This window comes from Arachis ipaensis, chromosome B9 (assembly GCF_059453495.1).
Source record: "Arachis ipaensis isolate K30076 ecotype BB chromosome B9, ASM5945349v1, whole genome shotgun sequence".
In the NCBI taxonomy this organism is placed as follows: domain Eukaryota; kingdom Viridiplantae; phylum Streptophyta; class Magnoliopsida; order Fabales; family Fabaceae; genus Arachis; species Arachis ipaensis.
The window spans coordinates 40,369,015-40,386,108 of record NC_142444.1 but is presented as its reverse complement, the minus strand read 5'-3'; the positions used below and the strand labels follow the sequence as shown (position 1 = coordinate 40,386,108).

The 17,094-nt window shown below is 36.8% G+C and overlaps 1 non-coding gene across 1 annotated transcript; it reads right to left on the bottom strand.

Annotated features, from left to right (window-relative positions):
- Positions 1-3,748: 3,748 nt before the first annotated feature.
- Positions 3,749-3,856, bottom strand: LOC148544404 (small nucleolar RNA R71). The gene has a single exon (XR_015900688.1). It is a non-coding gene; the product is annotated as a small nucleolar RNA R71 (small nucleolar RNA).
- Between the last annotated feature and the right edge of the window lie 13,238 nt (positions 3,857-17,094).

Here is a 17,094-nt window from a genome sequence, read left to right as displayed (position 1 = left end):
AATGGCCTCTGCACGTGGAACACTTAAGCTCAGCCCAAACACACACCAAGTGGACCCCGGAAGTGGATTTATGCATCAATTACTTACTCATGTAAACCCTAGTGACTAGTTTATTATAAATAGGACCTCTTACTATTGTATTAGACATCTTTTGATCATCTTAGGATCTTAGGATCATCTTTGAACGCATTGTTCTTAGACCAAGGGGGCTGGCCATCTTGGCCATGCCTGGACCTTCACTTATGTATTTTCAACGGTAGAGTTTCTACACTCCATAGATTAAGGTGTGGAGCTCTGCTGTTCCTCAAAGATTAATGCAAAGTACTACTATTTTCTATTCAATTCTTCTTATTTCTCTTCTAAGATATCCATTCGCACCCAAGAACGTGATGAAGGTGATGATTATGTGTGACGCTCATCATCCTTCTCCCTTATGAACGCGTGCCTGACAAACACTTCTGTTCTACATGAAATAAGCTAGAATGAGTATCTCTTAGATCTCCTAACCGGAACCTTCGTGGCGTAAGCTAGAATGATGGCGGCATTCAAGAGAATTCGGAAGGTCTAAACCTTGTCTGTGGTATTCCAAGTAGGATTCAATGATTGAATGACTGTGACGAGCTCCTAACTCGCGATTGCAGGGCGTTAGTGACAGACGCAAAAGGATAGTAAATCCTATTCCAGCATGATCGAGAACCGACAGATGGATAGCCGTGTCGTGACAGGGTGCGTGAGCATATTATTCACTGAGAGGATAAGATGAAGCCATTGGCAAGGGTGATGCCTCCAGACGATTAGCCGTGCCGTGACAGGGCATTGGATCATTTTCCCGAGAGATGACCGAAAGTAGCCATTGACAGTGGTGATGTATCACATAAAGCCAGCCATGGAAAGGAGTGAGACTGATTGGATGAAGATAGTAGGAAAGTAGAGGTTCAGAGGAACGAAAAGCATCTCCATTCGCTTATATGAAATTCCTACCAATGATTTACATAAGTATCTCTATCCCTATTCTATTATTTATTATTCGAAAACTCCATGATTATTTTATATCCGCCTAACTGAGATTTGCAAGGTGACCATAGCTTGCTTCATACCAACAATCTCCGTGGGATTCGACCCTTACTCACGTAAGGTATTACTTGGACAACCCAGTGCACTTGCTGGTTAGTTGTATCGAAGTTGTGACAAATTATGAATGTGTAATCACGATTACGCGTACCAAGTTGCTCACGTGCCAGGAATAATTTGAGCCTGGACATCACAATTTCGTGCACCAAGTTTTTGGCGCCGTTGCCGGGGATTGTTTGAGTATGAACAACTGACGGTTCATCTTGTTGCTCAGATTAGGTAATTTTCTTTTTATTTTATTTTTTAAAACTTTTTCAAAAATCTTTCAAAAATATTTTCAAAAAAATTTCTCTTTTGTTTTCGAAAAATAAAAATAAAAATGTTTTCAAAAATTTTATTCAAGATTTTTAAGAATGAATTCTAGTGTTTCATGAAGCATGTTGAAGCCTGGCTGGCTGTAAAGCCATGTCTAAATTCTTTTGGACTGAGGCTTGCAATTTGTTATCAAAGAGCAATATACTCTCGTGTTAAAGACTAAAGCTTGGCTGGCCATTGGCCATGTCTAGTGTTTTGGACTGGAGCTTTCTTTGAAAGCTTGGCTGGCTAGTGAGCCATGTCTAATTCCTGGACTGAAGCTTTAGACTAACATGGCAAGATTCCTGGAATTCATATTAAAAATTTTTGGAATCCTTATTTTTTCTTTTAAATTTTCGAAAAATATAAATAAAAATCCAAAAAAATTAGAAAATCATAAAAATCAAAAATATTTTCTGTTTCTTGTTTGAGTCTTGAGTCATGTTATAAGTTTGGTGTCAATTGCATATGCATCTTGCATTCTTTTCGAAAATTTCATGCATTCATAGTGTTCTTCATGATCTTCAAGTTGTTCTTGGTAAGTCTTCTTGTTTGATCTTGATGATTTTTTGTTTTGTGTTGTATAGTGTTTTTCATATGCATTCTTGAATTCTTAGTGTCTAAGCATTAAAGAATTCTAAGTTTGGTGTCTTGCATGTTTTCCTTGCATTAAAGATTTTTCAAAAATGTGTTCTTGATGTTCATCATGATCTTCATAGTGTTCTTGGTGTTCATCTTGACATTCATAGCATTCTTGCATTCATCACATGTTTTGATCTAAAAATTTCATGCATTGCATAATTTTCATGTTTTTCTCTTGCATCATAAAAATTCAAAAATCAAAAAAAATATCTTTCCCTTTTTCTCTCATCAAATTCAAAAATTTGAGTTGACTTTTTCAAAAATTTTTAAAATCAAGTTGTTGCCAATGAGTCAAATCAAATTTTCAATTTGAAAATCATATCTTTTTCAAAATCTTTTTTTTAAAAATCAAATCTTTTTCAAAATTCTTAGTTATTTTCGAAAATTCCAAAAATATTTTTCAAAAATATTTTTCTTATTTTTGTACCAAATTTTCGAAAATAACATAATCAATTAATGTTTTGATTCAAAAATTTGAAGTTTGTTACTTGCTTGTTAAGAAAAATTCAAACTTTAAGTTCTAGAATCATATCTTGTGATTTCTTATGAATCAAGTCATTAATTGAGATTTTAAAAATCAAATCTTTTTCAAAACTAATTTCTATCATATCTTTTCAAAAATATCTTCTTATCTTATCTTTTTCAAAAAAATATCTTTTAAAAAATATCTTTTCTAACTTCCTAACTTTTTATCTTTTCAAAATTTGTTTCAACTAACTAACTAACTTTTTGTTTGTTTCTTAACTTTTTCAAAACTACCTAACTAACTCTCTCTCTCTAATTTTCGAAAATATCTCCCCTCTTTTTCAAAAATTTCTTTTTAATTAACTAATTTTTTTTATTTTTTATTTTTGATTTCAAAAATTTTTCGAAAAAATACTAACAAATTTTCAAAAACCAATTTTCAAAAATCACTAACTCCTTTTTCAAAATAATTTTCGAAAATTATTCCCCCCCATCTCATTCTATTTATTCATTCATATCCTAACATCTCATTTCACCTCCTTCTATCCTCACAGTTGTGTTTCTTCCATTATATTACATTCTTTGTCTCCCCCTCTTCTTCCACTCACACAGGGATCCCTATACTGTGGTATAAAGGATCTCTATTATTATCATTATTTTTCTGGCCATTCTTCCTTGTCATATGAGCAGGAGCAAGGATAAGAACATTCTTGTGGAAGCAGATCCAGAACCTGAAAGGACTCTGAAGAAAAAATTAAGAGAAGCTAAAATACAACAATCCAGAGATAACCTTTCAGAAATTTTCGAACAGGCAGAGGAGATGGCAGCCGAAAATAATAATAATGTAAGGAAGATGCTTGGTGACTTTACTGCACCTAATTCCAATTTACATGGAAGAAGCATCTCCATTCCTACCATTGGAGCAAACAACTTTGAGCTTAAACCTCAATTAGTTTCTCTAATGCAGCAGAACTGCAAGTTTCATGGACTTCCATCTGAAGATCCTTTTCAGTTCTTAACTGAATTCTTGCAGATATGTGATACTGTTAAGACTAATGGAGTAGATCCTGAAGTCTACAGGCTCATGCTTTTTCCTTTTGCTGTAAGAGACAGAGCTAGATTATGGTTGGATTCTCAACCTAAAGACAGCCTGAACTCTTGGGATAAGCTGGTCACGGCTTTCTTAGCCAAGTACTTTCCTCCTCAAAAGCTGAGCAAGCTTAGAGCTGATGTTCAAACCTTCAGACAGAAAGAAGGTGAATCCCTCTATGAAGCTTGGGAAAGATACAAACAGTTGACCAAAAAGTGTCCTTCTGACATGCTTTCAGAATGGACCATCCTGGATATATTCTATGATGGTCTGTCTGAGCTATCAAAGATGTCACTGGACACTTCTGCAGGTGGATCCATTCACCTAAAGAAAACGCCTACAGAAGCTCAAGAACTCATTGACATGGTTGCTAATAACCAGTTCATGTACACTTCTGAAAGGAATCCTGTGAGTAATGGGACGCCTATGAAGAAGGGAGTTCTTGAAGTTGATACTCTGAATGCCATATTGGCTCAGAATAAAATATTGACTCAGCAAGTCAATATGATCTCTCAGAGTCTGCATGGAATGCAAGCTGCATCCAACAGTACTCAAGAGGCTTCTCCTGAAGAAGAAGCTTATGATCCTGAGCACCCTGCAATAGCAGAGGTAAATTACTTAGGTGAACCTTATGGAAACACCTATAACTCAACATGGAGAAATCATCCAAATTTCTCATGGAAGGATCAAAAGCCTCAACAAGGCTTTAATAATGGTGGAAGAAACAGGTTTAGCAATAGTAAGCCTTTTCCATCATCAACTCAGCAACAGACAGAGAACTCTGAACAAAATGCTTCTAATTTAGCAAATCTAGTCTCTGATCTATCTAAGGCCACTGTAAGTTTCATGAATGAAACAAGGTCTTCCATTAGAAATCTGGAAGCACAAGTGGGCCAGCTGAGTAAAAGGATCACTGAAATCCCTCCTAGTACTCTCCCAAGCAATATAGAAGAGAACCCAAAAGGAGAGTGCAAGGCCATTGACATAAGCGCCATGGCCGAACCTGTGAGGAGAGGAGAGGACGTGAATCCCAAGGAGGAAGACCTCCTGGGACGTCCAGTGATCAATAAGGAGCTTCCCTCTGAGGAACCAAAGGACTCTGAGGCCCATCTAGAGACCATAGAGATTCCATTGAACCTCCTTATACCCTTCATGAGCTCTGATGAGTATTCCTCTTCAGAAGAGAATGAGGATGTTACAGAAGAGCAAACTGCCAAGATTCTTGGTGCAATCATGAAGCTGAATGCCAAATTGTTTGGCATTGATGCTTGGGAAGTTGAACCTCCCTTGTTCATCAATGAACTAAGTGATCTGGATCAACTGACATTGCCTCAGAAAAGACAGGATCCTGGATGGTTCATAATATCCTGTACCATAGGCACCATGGTCTTTAAGGCTCTGTGTGACCTTGGTTCAAGAATAAACCTCATGCCCCTCTCTGTAATAGAGAAACTGGGAATCTATGGGGTGCAAGCTGCTAAAATCTCACTAGAGATGGCAGACAGCTCAAGAAGACAGGCTTATGGACAAGTAGAAGATGTATTAGTAAAGGTTGAGGGCCTTTACATACCTACTGATTTCATAGTCCTGGATACTGGAAAGGAAGAGGATGAATCCATCATCCTAGGAAGACCTTTCCTGGCCACAGCAAGAGCTGTGATTGATGTTGACAGAGGTGAAATAGTCCTTCAATGGAATGAGGACTCCCTTGTGTTTAAAACTCAAGGATCTCCCTCTGCAACCATGGAGAGGAAGCAGAAAAAGCTTCTCTCAAGGCAGAGTCAACCAGAACCCCCACAGTCAAACTCTAAGTTTGGTGTTGAACTCCCATATCCAAACTCTAAGTTTGGTGTTGGAGAGTCTCAACAAAGCTCTGCACATCTGTGAGGCTCCATGAGAGCCCACTGTCAAGCTATTGACATTAAAGAAGCGCTTGTTGGGAGGCAACCCAATGTTTATCTAATTCTTATTTTTATTGTTTTTCATGTTTTCTTAGGTTCATGATCATGTGGAGTCACAAAATAAATATAAAAATTGAAAACGGAATCAAAAACAGCAGAAGAAAAATCACACCCTGGAGGAGCATCTGTCTGGCGTTCAAACGCCAGAACAGAGCATAGTTCTGGCGCTGAACGCCCAGAATGGGAGCATCCTGGCGCTGAACGCCCAGAACAAGCATGGTTCTGGCGTTCAACGCCAGAAATGGCAGCAAAGGGGTGTTGAACACCCAAAATGGGCACCAACCTGGCGCTGAACGCCCAGAGTTGTGTGCAAGGGCATTTTACATGCCTAAATTGGTGCAGGGATGTAAATGCCTTAACACCTCAGGATCTGTGGACCCCACAGGATCATCTCAGGATCTGTGGACCCCACAGGATCCCCACCTACCTCATCATCTCTCTTTCCATTCATGATCATCCCTTCTTTTTTTTCCATTTACCACTCACATCCATACACCCACTACCTTTAAAAATTCAATATCTCTCTCCCACCCAATCCCACCCATATGGCCGAATACACACTCCCATCCATCTCCTCCATATCTTCTTCTTATTCTTCTATTCTTTCTTCTTTTGCTCGAGGGCGAGCAACATTCTAAGTTTGGTGTGGTAAAAGCATAGCTTTTTTGTTTTTTCCATAACCATTGATGGCACCTAAGGCCAGAGAAACCTCTAGAAAGAGGAAAGGGAAGACAAAAGCTTCCATCAAGGGTCTATAGCTCAGTGGTAGAACATTTGACTGCAAATCAAGAGATCCCTGAGATACCTCAAGGGATACATTTTCTTCCACACAATTATTGGAAGCAACTAAGGGTGGAACATCAAGAGCACTCCATCATCCTTCATGAAATCAGAGAAGATCTAAAAGCACTGAAGGAGGAGCAACAAAGACAAGGAAGAGACATAGAGAGCTCAAGGACATCACTAAGGTGGATTCATTCCTTGTTCTTACTTTCTCTGTTTTTCGTTTTCTATGTTATGTGCTTATCTATGTTTGTGTCTTCATTACATGATCATTAGTAGTTAGTAACTTTGTCTTAAAGTTATGAATGTCCTATGAATCCATCACCTCTCTTAAAATAAAAACTGTTTTAATTCAAAAGAACAAGAAGTACATGAGTTTTGAATTTATCCGTGAACTTAGTTTAATTATATTGATGTGGTGACAATGCTTCTTGTTTTCTGAATGTATGCTTGAACAGTGCATATGTCTTTTGAAGTTGTTGTTTAAGAATGTTAAATATGTTGGCTCTTGAAAGAATGATGACTAGGAAACATGTTATTCGATAATCTGAAAAATCATAAAAAATGATTCTTGAAGCAAGAAAAAGCAGCAAAGAACAAAGCTTGCAGAAAAAAAAAAAAAGAAAAAAAAGGGGGCAAAAAAAATAGAAAAAAAAATAGAAAGAAAAAGAAAAAGCAAGCAGAAAAAGCCAATAACCCTTAAAACCAAAAGGCAAGGGCAAATAAAAAGGATCCCAAGACTTTGAGCATCAGTGGATAGGAGGGCCTAAAGGAATAAAATCCTGGTCTAAGCGGCTAAACCAAGCTGTCCCTAACCATGTGCTTGTGGTGTGTAGGTGTCAAGTGAAAACTTGAGACTGAGCGGTTAAAGTCAAGGTCCAAAGCAAAAGAAGAGTGTGCTTAAGAACCCTGGACACCTCTAATTGGGGACTTTAGCAAAGCTGAGTCACAATCTGAAAAGGTTCACCCAATTATGTGTCTGTGGCATTTATGTATCCGGTGGTAATACTGGAAAACAAAGTGCTTAGGGCCACGGCCAAGACTCATAAAGAAGTTGTGTTCAAGAATCATCATACTGAACTAGGAGACTCAATAACACTATCTGAACTCTGAAGTTCCTATAGATGCCAATCATTCTGAACCTCAATGGATAAAGTGAGATGCCAAAACTATTCAAGAGGCAAAAAGCTATAAGTCCCGCTCATATGATTGAAGCTCTGTTTCATTGATAGTTTGGAATTTATAGTATATTCTCTTCTTTTTATCCTATTTGATTTTCAGTTGCTTGGGGACAAGCAACAATGTAAGTTTGGTGTTGTGATGAGCGGATAATTTATACGCTTTTTGGCATTGTTTTTAGTATGTTTTTAGTAGGATCTAGTTACTTTTAGGGATGTTTTCATTAGTTTTTATGTTAAATTCACATTTCTAGACTTTACTATGAGTTTGTGTGTTTTTCTATGATTTCAGGTATTTTCTGGCTGAAATTGAGGGACTTGAGCAGAAATCAGATTCAGAGGTTGAAAAAGGACTGCTGATGCTGTTGGATTCTGACCTCCCTGCACTCAAAGTGGAGTTTCTGGAGCTACAGAACTCGAAATGGTGTGCTTCCAATTGCGTTGGAAAGTAGACATCCAGGGCTTTCCAGCACTATATAATAGTCCATACTTTGGCTAAGAATTGACGACGTAAACTGGCGTTCAACGCCAGCCTTCTGCCCAAATCTGGCGTCCAGCGCCAGAAAAGGATCCAAAACCAGAGTTAAACGCCCAAACTGGCATAGAAACTGGCGTTCAACTCCACAAATGGCCTCTGCATGTGGAACACTTAAGCTCAGCCCAAACACACACCAAGTGGGCCCCGGAAGTGGATTTATGCATCAATTACTTACTCATGTAAACCCTAGTGACTAGTTTATTATAAATAGGACCTCTTACTATTGTATTAGACATCTTTTGATCATCTTAGGATCTTAGGATCATCTTTGAATGCATTGTTCTTAGACCAAGGGGGCTGGCCATCTCGGCCATGCCTGGACCTTCACTTATGTATTTTCAACGGTAGAGTTTCTACACTCCATAGATTAAGGTGTGGAGCTCTGCTGTTCCTCAAAGATTAATGCAAAGTACTACTGTTTTCTATTCAATTCTTCTTATTTCGCTTCTAAGATATCCATTCGCACCCAAGAACGTGATGAAGGTGATGATTATGTGTGACGCTCATCATCCTTCTCCCTTATGAACGCGTGCCTGACAAACACTTCTGTTCTATATGAAATAAGCTAGAATGAGTATCTCTTAGATCTCCTAACCGGAACCTTCGTGGCGTAAGCTAGAATGATGGCGGCATTCAAGAGAATCCAAAAGGTCTAAACCTTGTCTGTGGTATTCCAAGTAGGATTCAATGATTGAATGACTGTGACGAGCTCCTAACTCGCGATTGCAGGGCGTTAGTGACAGATGCAAAAGGATAGTAAATCCTATTCCAGCATGATCGAGAACCGACAGATGGATAGTCGTGCCGTGACAGGGTGCGTGAGCATATTATTCACTGAGAGGATAAGATGAAGCCATTGGCAAGGGTGATGCCTCCAGACGATTAGCCGTGCCGTGACAGGGCATTGGATCATTTTCCCGAGAGATGACCGAAAGTAGCCATTGACAGTGGTGATGTATCACATAAAGCCAGCCATGGAAAGGAGTGAGACTGATTGGATGAAGATAGTAGGAAAGTAGAGGTTCAGAGGAACGAAAAGCATCTCCATTCTCTTATATGAAATTCCTACCAATGATTTACATAAGTATCTCTATCCCTATTCTATTATTTATTATTCGAAAACTCCATGATTATTTTATATCCGCCTAACTGAGATTTGCAAGGTGACCATAGCTTGCTTCATACCAACAATCTCCGTGGGATTCGACCCTTACTCACGTAAGGTATTACTTGGACGACCCAGTGCACTTGCTGGTTAGTTGTATCGAAGTTGTGACAAATTATGAATGTGTAATCACGATTACGCGTACCAAGTTGCTCACGTGCCAGTAATAATTTGAGCCTGGACATCACAATTTCGTGCACCACAAAACAAACAAACAAATTCTGAGCAAGCATATAGTGATATAGACATATAGGTCTCAAACAAGGAAATATTGCAATGCAATCACAATTCCATGAATTGATTCAAGTTCTCAAAAAGAATGTAATAACTTGAAAGATAATACAAAATAAGAGGTGTAGAAACATAGAATTGAGCAATCGAACCCCTCACCGGATGTGTATATACTCTAATCGCTCAATGTTTAGGGTTTAATAACTCAATCCTCCTCTAATCATTCTTTATAGGATTTTCTCTTCATCTAACAATCAACACATTTAATGTATGTATGCAAGTATCATGAAGACTTCTCAGGGTTGTAATGGGGTTGAGTTAAGGTAGGATGAATATGGTCAAGTGGACTAAAAGATTGAATATTTGATTAGCTTAAGCATCTATCTAACCTATAACAACCTAATCACTAAAATTCAATCTAACTATCCATTACTCTCTTTTTACACACATTCATGCATTCTTTCTCATTTAATCCACAAATGCATTCATTATTCATTTTTTTCTTTTCTTTGGGGTAACCTTTGTCTCCTTTTATTATTTTTTTCAATTTTTTTATTTCTTTTTTTTCTTTTCAAGTAATATATATACAAAACAAATGTATATGGTTAAAGAAATTGACACATGAATGTGCACCCATTTTCCAAAATTTTTAATAAATATCCAAAATAAACTTTTTATTCACTACCAATATTTTCCAAAAACTTTCTCCACACTTAAATGACACACACACACTTTAAGCTAAGCTAATCAAAAATGCAATTCAAGGCCATTCATGGTTTTTCGCTTAGGATTGTGATGTGCTAATATTAAAAATAATGGGGTCAATAAGGCTCCAAATTAGTTCACAATGGTAGATATAAGGATATGGCTATATGGGTTAGTAAGCTTTAATTCAAAAATAGCCTCAATCATGCTAAACGCATTCAAAACATCAAACATCAAAAATAAAGAATTAAACAAAGCTAAAATCACAATTATAGAAGGAGCATAACACACAAGAATAAGGATTGTGGTTGAAATATGCAACCACGCATTAAAAGCTCAAATCTCACTTGGTGTCTTGTTCTATCTCTCTTCTATATTCCACAAAATAATTTAAGCAAGTTTAAAAGCAATTTTTCGAATTAAAACAATGGAATTCCCTAAAATAAATTTTTCTTGAAAATTTTTGTTATTTTTGCCAAGATTATTTTCTATGTATGTATAATGTGTTGGATGCAATTCCAAAATTCTTATCTCTTTCCTAATTTCCACTATACAAAAATCATCATGAACAATTAGGACAAAATTAACTAGGTACTATACTATTCACAACATCCAATCACAATTACTAGCTATAGAATATATACCAAGCAAAATAAAAATGCAATAACTAATAATAAAACTAAAGATAGACTAAGATATATATAACCAATCAAAATAAGAGCATGCAGTACAAAAGTCAAAAGTACTAATAAATATCCATAAAAAACATAATAACTAAAAGTAAAATAGAGTGTAAAGTGTTCGGAACAAGAAATTTACATCCCAAAAGTTATGAATCCCCCCCCCACACTTAAGTGTGGCACGATCCTCCGTGCATGGATGATAATCTGGGGGACAGAAGGATTTAAGCATCGCCACCTTCAGCTGGTGGTTGCGGGGCCTCTGGCTGCTATATAAAACAAATAAACAGGAATTGAGAAAGAGTTAATATGAGTGTGGTATGATAAAAGACAATGTGTGTATTCTAAATGTGCGCATGGTTAGAACACACACATGGCCGGTTAAAACGGCAAACCACACAATCAAAAATTAACCATGAATTCCTCCATTAAGTGGCCTATGATGCAAGCGATGGATATTGAGATTGTGCAAGTGAAAGCGCAAGATTAATATAGAATAGCACAACGAATAATAACCAATTCATCCTTAATAAAAGAAGCCTACTTATTCATCCTAAAAAAATAAGGAAATAATCACACAGACAAGGCGTTTGTTGTAAAAAAAAGGGGCAAACTTGATAAAAATTAAGTCAAGTCACTCAAACAAATGCAAAGCATTAAAGAATAAAAACCTTGGTATGTGATTATGTAGATTTGAAAATCATGATGAGCAAGTAGTTCAATTCAATTCACTAGGTTCAATATGCACTTGTTAAAGATTTCATCAAATATGAAACTAAATGTAACATTTCCAAGTTGATTTGGTGCTAGTAACTCAAAGCAGTAAACAAGTACATTAATGAAGTTCAATCCCAAATAAAATTGTAAGCATTTAAAATGCACAACTCTTGAGTAGAATTCCTAACAAGAACAAAGTTTAAGACATATGGTGGCCATAATACATGAATTAAACAAAAAACTCATTTAGGCATTATGACGAACACTTGGTATGCAATTCATATATTCATAAATTTCAAATCAATTTCAAGCAACAATCAACCCAATTAATATCAAACAAACACTTGCAACTCATATGACAACCAATTAACCAATCTAACCTAATATACTTACTAAAATCAACTACAAAATTTATTGAGAACTAAATAAAAGAAGCAGAGTAAAGGTAATGTAAGAACTTGGAGTTGAAGAAGGAATTCATGGAAGGAGGGCAGTTGTAGTGGTGCTTGGATGCTGCCTGATGAATCCATATTTGATGATGATTTTTGGTTGAAATTGAATGGATTTCATCATATAAACTTGCACTTATTCCATTAAATAGCATGCTTTTGAACTCTCCTCCTAATTTGTGCTTGATTATGAAAACATGCTCTTTTGTGCCTAATTTGATTAATTTTATTCCATTTACCTTCCATTCGATACCTTGATATTATTTGTGAGTGATTTCAGAGGTATAAGGTAGGAATGGCTTGGGAAGAATGGAAGAGGAGCATTCAAAGTGGATGAAAAATGAAGAATCAAAGGAGAAGAGCTCAACGAAGTGTGCGTATGCACAGACATGCGTGCGTACGCACAGCCATCAAAATAGAGCCACGCGTGCACGTGAGCCGCTTCGTGCGCGTCGCGCGTCTGTGCGCAAACCATCTTGTGCGTACGCACAGGAAAGAATTTTGGCAGAGTGTGCGTGCACACACGTCTGTGTGTACGCACAGGTGGCCCCACATGCCTTCATTAAAATAGCACGTGACTCGCGATTTTGATGGATTTGAGGCCCATTTCTGAAGCCATTTAGCTCATAATGAAGGGAGAATGAGGACCATTGATGAATCCATATTTAATGATGATTTTTTATTAGAATTGAATGGATTTTCATCATATAAACTTGCACTTATTCCCTTGAATAGCATGCTTTTGAACTTCCCTCCCAAATTATGTTTGATTATGAAAATATGCTCTTTTGCACCTAATTTAATCTATTTTATTCCATTTGCCTTCCATTCGATGCCTTGATGTTGTTTGTGAGTGATTTCAGGTGTATAAGGTAGGAATGAGTTGGAGAAAATGGAAGATAAGCATGCAAAGTGGAGGAAACATGAAGAATGAAAAGAGATGAGTTCAGAGACGTGTGCGTGCGCACGGCTGCTTGTGCGTACGCACAGCTGCCCAACCAGAGCGCGTGGATTGCTTCGAGCGCGTCGCGCTTCCATTCAAGCATCGCCTAGTGTGCGTGCACACGGCTACTTGTGCGTATGCACAGGACGTGATTTTTCGCAAGGTGTGCAGACGCACGCATCTGTGGGTCCGCACAGGTGTCCGCACATGGCTTCATTAAAAGAGCACGTGACTCACGATTTGGGGGCTTTGGAGGCCCATTTCTGAAGTCTTCTAGCTCTTTGACGAATGGATTTTTGACGGTTTAGAATTTCACAAATGAAATCTCGTTGAAGTATAGTCTCTAAACCAACAATAATCCTCTCATGCAAAAATTTGTTTGTCACAAGTACAAACCCCTAAAATTTATAAACCGAAGTATTGGACCTCAGGTCGTTCTCCCTAGGACGTACAATGAAGTGTCTTGTTATCGGTTATGGGTTATTTTGGGGTTTTGGATAAGAAGCATGAAAAGTAAATGGCAATGAAAATAAACTAACAACTATAGAAGGCTCTTGGCAAGGTATGAAAATTAGAAGTCCTATCCTAGTTATCCTTTTCAATTGTGATGAGATTTGTTCATTGCTACCACTTAGTTAACCCTTACTAATTAAAGGAAAGTCAAGTGGGTGAATCAATTTGATTTCTCAAGTCCTAATCAACTCCTAAAGGAATGACTAGCTTTGGAGGCTTTCAAATCAATTAGCAATCTCTCCAATTATCAATCAACAAAGGAATTAGATGACTCAAGTGTCACTAATTACTCTACCTAGGCCAAGAGGAACAAAATCTACACTAAAATCCAACCAAGCATTTCATCAAACACTTGGAAGGCACAAAAGAAAAGTATAGTAAATCAACAACAAGAATGAAGTCTAATCAACAATTATTGAAAGGAATTAACAACAACAATCAAGGAAATCACAATTATCATGAATTACCTCAAGTTGCATTATTGAAAGAAAACCAAGGAACAACAATATATCCAAAACAAAATGGAGGATTACAATTATTAAAGCACACATCTAGAAAGAGGAAGAGGAGAAGATTAAGAATTGGTAAATGAAAAGTGAATCAAAGCATGAGTTAAACCTAGATCTAAGAAGAGAGATTAACCTAAACCTAATCCTAATCCTAGAGAGAAGGGAGAGCTTCTCTCTCTAGAAACTAACTAAAAAACTAAACTAAACTATGACTAATGATTAAAAGTATGAAAAGTATCTAAAAGTATGTTGATTCCCCTTCAATACTTGACTTAAATAGCATCAGAAATGAGTTGGATTGGGCCCACAAGGCTTCTAAAATCGCTGGCCACGTGTTGCATTAAGTGGGTCATGTGCCACCATCGGCGCGTCCGCGTACCGTGGGCGTGCGCGCCCCTATGCGCGATGTAACTATGGCAAATCTTATATCGTTTCGAAGCCCCGGATGTTAGCTTTCCAACCCAATTGGAACCGCATCATTTGGACCTCTGTAGCTCAAGTTATGGTCGTTTAAGTGCGAAGAGGTCGGCTTGACAGCTTTCCGATTCTTTCATTTCTTCATGAGTTCTCCAACTTTCCATGCTTCCTTTCTTCATTCCCTTGATCCAATCTTTGCCTCCTAAACCTTAAATCACTTAACAAACATATCAAGGAATCTAATGGAATCAAGGTGAATTAGATTTAGCTATTTTAAGACCTAAAAAGCATGTTCTCACTCTTAAGCACAATTAAAGGAGAATATACAAAACCATGCTATTTCATTGCATAAATGTGGGTAAAAGGTTATAAAATCCCCTAAATCAAGCATAAGATAAGCCCTACAAATGGGGTTTGTCACTCATATTGGAGGGGAAATGAGGGACATAACATAGCATATCATTAGGATAGTTTAGGAGTAGTGGTAGGAAGTTTTTATTTTAGTTTTTTTCTCTAAGTTTTTCATCATCTCTATTAGGGTTTATATTAGGATTTTACATCCAAGTGCCATTTCCATTTTTGATCTTGGATTTTGCTAGCTTTCATTGTAAGTATTCTCTTATTATTACTCTTTATAGTTACGTTGTCATTACTCTTTCTTCTAATTCAAGTTATAGTTCAATTTTGCTTCTCTCTTGCAATTTCAATTTCTTGTTGATGAATTTGATGTTTGATGTTTGTTTCATGCTTTCTTGTGTTATTCTTGTTGATTGAGATCAATTGTTGCTTTTAGTTTTAAGCCTTTTCTCATTTTCTCCATGTTTAAGGTTTTTGCCCACCAAGTGTTTGACAAAATGTCAAACATGGTTTTAGGCTAAATTTTTTGCTCTTGGCTTGGGTAAAGTGAGCAATTGGGTTCCTAGAGTTGGAATGTCCAACATTTAGTTTCAATCCTTGGATTGTTAATTGTCCTTGTTTCCACTAACGCTAATTTGTTGCTAAGGCAATTAGCAAGCAATTTAGGATTTGTGGGTTGAGAACACTTATGCTCATTTAACTTACTTTCCGATGTGAGGGTTGATCAAGTGAGACTAATCCATCATGATTGTCATAGTTGTGGTTCCAACAAGGAAAGGACCCTTAGCTCACTCCAAGCCAAGACTCTTTTTATGCTTTCAATCTTTCATACACTTCTATGTTAATCTCTTTTATACTTTACTTATTTATATTACATAGTCGGTTCTTTATTTTCTTCATTAGTTCAATCATTACAATTTTGCATGTTCTTTTATTGCTTTATATATTCATTTCTTTATCGACAACCCCTTGATCACTACAACCAGATTTGCACACTCATTGTTCTAAAGTACTCCTTGGGAGACGACTCGGGAGTCAAATACTCTCGGTTTTGAATTAGTTTTGAATTGTGACACATCTTGTAAGTTTCCAATTTGATTGATGGCCAACTTGTTGGGTTAGGACTATACTTACAACGCCAATTCTATTTTGGATAATTAAGTTCCTAACCCGTGCATTTGGGGCTTCGTCAAATTTTGGCGCCGTTGCTGGGGAGTTCACTTTAAGTGCAATGAGTGCTACAATTTTGGTTGTTGTAAATATGTGAATAGTGTAAATACTTGATTTTTGGTTTGCTACTTGGCATTAATTGGTAGGAGGCGCCTGGTGTGGAATTTATAACCCACAAACTAACCGGCAAGTGCATCAGGTCGTACCAAGTAATACCTCAGGTGAGTAAGGGTTGATCCCACGAGGATTGAAGGACTAAGCAACAATGGTTGATTAATTTACTTAATTAGGCAAACAGAAAGTAGTGTTTAAATGTTCAAGGAGCATTAAACAATCGTTCAGAAATTAAAATAGTAAAGTAAATGAGTTGGGAATATTTATGGAGAAACAATTAAGGTTTCAGAGTTATCTATTTTTCCGGATTAACTTTTCTTACTAACTATTTTAATTATGCAGGATTTAATTCATGACAAACTATGTGTGACTAGACCCTAATTCCTTAGACCTTTCTAGTCTCCTCTAAAATTCATCAACTGCCAATTCCTTGGTCAATTAATTCCAATTAGAGGGTGATGATCAAATTCCAGTTTATATGCCACAAAAATCCTAATTACCCAAAAATAAAAGGATTATATGTCACGTATCCCGTTAAATCTAGATAATTAAAATTTAGGAGAATATATTTTCAAGCTGTTGTTCAAGTAAAGAGCTTTTCCAAGTTATACAAGAACACAATTAGAAAGAGGGTCATACTTCCGTTCCACCCAAATTCATAAGATAAAGAGCGAAAATAATTCTTAAATTATAAATCCATACATGAATTAAAATAGAAAAAGCAATAAAATCAATCCATACAAATAGACAAAGCTCCTAACCTTAACAATGGAGGTTTAGTTGTTCATGGTAAAGAGAAAAATAAGGATTGTAAATTGGAATGGAATAATGTTGTCCTGGAACCCCACTGTTGGAATCCCCTTTTTCTCTAATCCTCATTAATTTAAAATCTATTCTCTAAAACTAAAATAATATCATTTCCTAAAAATAATATTTGAATTTAAATTAGAATTAATTAACAAGTCTTCAGTTGATAGGTGGGGACCACTCGTTTTGTCCATTCTGCAGCTTCTAATCTATGTTTTTTGGGCTGAAAACTGAG